Source organism: Symphalangus syndactylus, chromosome X, assembly GCF_028878055.3.
Source record: "Symphalangus syndactylus isolate Jambi chromosome X, NHGRI_mSymSyn1-v2.1_pri, whole genome shotgun sequence".
NCBI classification, from domain to species: Eukaryota; Metazoa; Chordata; class Mammalia; order Primates; family Hylobatidae; genus Symphalangus; species Symphalangus syndactylus.
The window spans coordinates 91,323,344-91,328,188 of record NC_072447.2 but is presented as its reverse complement, the minus strand read 5'-3'; positions in this window follow the sequence as shown (position 1 = coordinate 91,328,188).

The window sequence follows — 4,845 nt, the reverse complement described above, 5'->3', positions numbered from 1 at the left end:
CTTGCCTCTGTAGACTCCACCTATGGGGGCAGGGCACAGCCAAACAAAAGGCAGCAGGAACCTCTGCAGACTTAAATGTCCCTGTCTGATAGCTTTGAAGAGAGTAATGGTTCTCCCAGCATGGAGTTTGAGATCTGAGAATGGACAGACTGCCTCCTCAAGTGGGTCCCTGACCCCTGAGTAGCCTAACTGGGAGGCACCCCCAGTAGGGGCAGACTGACACCTCACATGGCCGGGTACTCCTCTGAGACAAAACTTCCAGAGGAACGATCAGGCAGCAGCATTTGTGGTTCACCAATATCCGCTGTTCTACAGCCACTGCTGTTCTGCAGCCACTGCTGCTGATATCCAGGCAAACAGGGTCTGGAGTGGACCTCCAGTAAACTCCAACAGACCTGCAGCTGAGGGTCCTGACTGTTAGAAGGAAAACTAACAAACAGAAAGGACATTCACACCAAAACCCCATCTGTACGTCACCATCATCAAAGACAAAAAGTAGATAAAACCACAAAGATAGGGAAAAATCATAGCAGAAAAACTGAAAATTCTAAAAATCAGAGCGCCTCTCCTCCTCCAAAGGAATGCAGCTCCTAACCAGCAACAGAACAAAGCTGGACAAAGAATGACTTTGACGAGTGTAAAGAAGAAGGCTTTAGACAATCAAACTATTCCAAGCTAAAGGAGGAAGTTCGAACCTATGGCAAAGAAGTTAAAAACCTTGAAAAAAGATTAGACTAATGGCTAACTAGAATAACCAATGCAGAGAAGTCCTTAAAGGACATGATGGAGATGAAAACCATGGCACGAGAACTACATGACAAATGCACAAGCCCCAGTAGCCAACTTGATCAACTGGAAAAAAGGGTATCAGTGATGGAAGATCAAATGAATGAAATGAAGCAAGAAGAGAAGTTTAGAGAAAAAAGAATACAAAGAAATGAATAAAGCCTCCAAGAAATATGGGACTATGTGAAAAGAACAAATCAACGTCTGATTGGTGTACCTGAAAGTGACAGGGAGAATGGAACCAAGTTGGAAAACACTCTGCAGGATATTATCCAGGAGAACTTCCCCAATCTAGCAAGGCAGGCCAACATTCAGATTCAGGAAATACAGAGAATGCCACAAAGATACTCCTCGAGAAGAGCAACTCCAAGACACATAATCGTCAGATTCACCAAAGTTGAAATGAAAGAAAAAATGTTAAGGGAAGCCAGTGAGAAAGGTCGGGTTACCCACAAACAGAAGCCCATCAGACTAACAGCTGATCTCTCGGCAGAAACTCTACAAGCCAGAAGAGAGTTGGGGCCAATATTGAACATTCTTATAGAAAAGAATTTTCAACCCAGAATTTCATATCCAGCCAAATTAAACTTCATATATGAAGGAGAAATAAAATCCTTTACAGACAAACAAATGCTTGAGAGATTTTGTCACCACCAGGCCTGCCCTAAAAGAGCTCCTGAAGGAAGCACTAAACACGGAAAGGAAAAACTGGTACCCGCCACTGCAAAAACATGCCAAATTGTAAAGACCATCAAGGCTAGGAAGAAACTGCATCAACTAATGAGCAAAATAACCAGCTAACATCATAATGACAGGATCAAATTCACACATAACATATTAACCTTAAATGTAAATGGGCTAAATGCTCCAATTAAAAGACACAGACTGGCAAATTGGATAAAGAGTCAAGACCCACCAGTGTGCTGTATTCAGGAAATCCATCTCACGTGCAGAGACACACATAGGTTCAAAATAAAAGGATAGAGGAAGATCTACCAAGCAAATGGAAAACAAAAAAAGGCAGAGGTTGCAATCCTAGTCTCTGATAAAACAGACTTTAAACCAACAAAGATCAAAAGAGACAAAGAAGGCCATTACATAATGGTAAAGGGATCAATTCAACAAGAATAGCTAACTATCCTAAATATATATGCACCCAATACAATACAGGAGCACCCAGATTCATAAAGTAAGTCCTTAGAGACCTACAAAGAGACTTAGACTCCCACACAATAATAATGGGAGACTTTAACACCCCACTGTCAACATTAGACAGATCAACGAGACAGAAAGTTAACAAGGATATCCAGGAATTGAACTTGGCTCTGAACCAAGTGGACCTAACAGACATCTACAGAACTCTCCACCCCAAATCAACAGAATATATATTCTGTTCAGCACCACACTACACCTATTCCAAAATTGACCACATGGTTGGAAGTAAAGCACTCCTCAGCAAATGTAAAAGAACAGAAATTATAACAAACTGTCTCTCAGATCAGAGTGCAATAAAACTAGAACTCAGGATTAAGAAACTCATTCAAAACAACTCAACTACATGGAAACTGAACAACCTGCTCCTGAATGACTACTGGGTACATAACGAAATGAAGGCAGAAATAAAGATGTTCTTGGAAACCAATGAGAACAAAGACACAACATACCAGAATCTCTGGGACACATTCAAAGCAGAGTGTAGAGGGAAAATTATAGCACTAAATGACCCAAGAGAAAGCAGGAAAGATCTAAAATTGACATCCTAACATCACAATTAAAATAACTAGAGAAGCAAGAGCAAACACATTCAAAAGCTAGCAGAAGGCAAGAAATAACTAAGATCAGACAGAACTGAAGGAAATAGAGACACAAAAAACCCTTCAAAAAATCATTGAATCCAGGAGCTGGTTTTTTGAAAAGATCAACAAAATTGATAGACCACTAGCAAGACTAATAAAGAAGAAAAGAGAAGAATCAAATAGATGCAATAAAAAATGATAAAGAGAATATCACCACCAATCCTACAGAAATACAAACTACCATCAGAGAATACTATAAACACCTCTATGCAAATAAACTAGAAAATCTAGAAGAAATGGATAAATTCCTCGACACATACACTCTCCCAAGACTAAACCAGGAAGAAGTGGAATCTCTGAATAGACCAATAACAGGTCGGAAATTGAGGCAATAATTAATAGCTTACCAGCCAAAAAAAGTCCAGGACCAGATGGATTCACAGCCGAATTCTACCAGAGGTACAAGGAGGAGCTGGTACCATTCCTTCTGAAATTATTCCAATCAACAGAAAAAGAGAGAATCCTCCCTAACTCATTTTATGAGGCCAGCATCATCCTGATACCAAAGACTGGCAGAGACACAACAAAAAAAGAGAATTTTAGACCAATATCCCTGATGAACATCGATGCAAAAATCCTCAATAAAATACTGGCAAACCAAATCCAGCAGCACATCAAAAAGCTTACCCACCATGATCAAGTGGGCTTCATCCCTGGGATGCAAGGCTGGTTCGACATATGCAAATCAACAAACATAATGCAGCATACAAACAGAACCAACAACAAAAACCACATGATTACCTCAAAAGATGCAGAAAAGGCCTTTGACAAAATTCAACAGCCCTTCATTCTAAAAACTCTCAATAAATTAGGTATTGATGGGACGTATCTCAAAATAATAAGAGCTATCTATGACAAACCCACAGCCAATATCATACTGAATGGGCAAAAACTGGAAGCATTCTCTTTGAAAACTGGGACAAGGGAGGGATGCCCTCTCTCAGCACTCCTATTCAACATAGTGTTGGAAGTTCTGGCCTGGGCAATCAGGCAGGAGAAGGAAGTAAAGGGTATTCAATTATGAAAAGAGGAAGTCAAATTGTCCTTGTTTGCAGATGACATGATTGTATATTTTGAACACGCCATCGTCTCAGCCCAAAATCTCCTTAAGCTGAGAAGCAACTTCAGCAAAGTCTCAGGATACAAAATCTATGTGCAAAAATCACAAGCATTCTTATATACCAGTAACAGACAGAGACCAAATCATGAGTGAACTCCCATTCACAATTGCTTCAAAGAGAATAAAACACCTAGAAATTCAACTTACAAGGGATATGAAGGACCTCTTCAAGGAGAACAACAAATCACTGCTCAAGGAAATAAAGGAGGATACAAAGAAATGCAAGAACATTCCATGCTCATGGATAGGAAGAATCAATATCATGAAAATGGCCATACTTCCCAAGGTAATTTATAGATTCAATGCCATCCCCATCAAGCTACCAATGACTTTCTTCACAGAATTGGAAAAAACTACTTTAAAGTTCATATGGAACCAAAAAAAGAGCTTGCATTGCCAAGTAAATCCTAAGCTAAAAGAACAAAGCTGGAGGCATCACGCTACCTGACTTCAAACTATACTACAAGACTACAGTAACCAAAACAGCATGGTACTGGTACCAAAACAGAGATATAGACCAATGGAACAGAACAGAGCCCTCAGAAATAATGCCGCATATCTACAACTATCTGATCTTTGACAAACTTGACAAAAACAAGCAATGGGGAAAGGATTCCATATTTAATAAATGGTGCTGGGAAAACTGGCTAGCCATATGTAGAAAGCTGAAACTGGATCCCTTCCTTACACCTTATACAAAAATTAATTCAAGATGGATTAAAGACTTACATGTTAGACTGAAAATCATAAAAAGCCTAGAAGAAAACCTAGGCAATACTATTCAGGACATAGGCATGGGCAAGGACTTCATGTCTAAAACACCAAAAGCAATGGCAACAAAAGCCAAAACTGACAAATGGGATCTAATTAAACTAAAGAGCTTTTGCACAGCAAAAGAAACTACCATCAGAGTGAACAGGCAACCTACAGAGTGGGAGAAAATTTTTGCAATCTACTCATCTGACAAAGGGCTAATATCCAGAATCTGCAAAGAACTCAGATTTACAAGAAAAAAACAAACAACCCCATCAAAAAGTGGGCAAATGATTTGAACAGGCACTTCTCAAAAGAAGACATTTATGC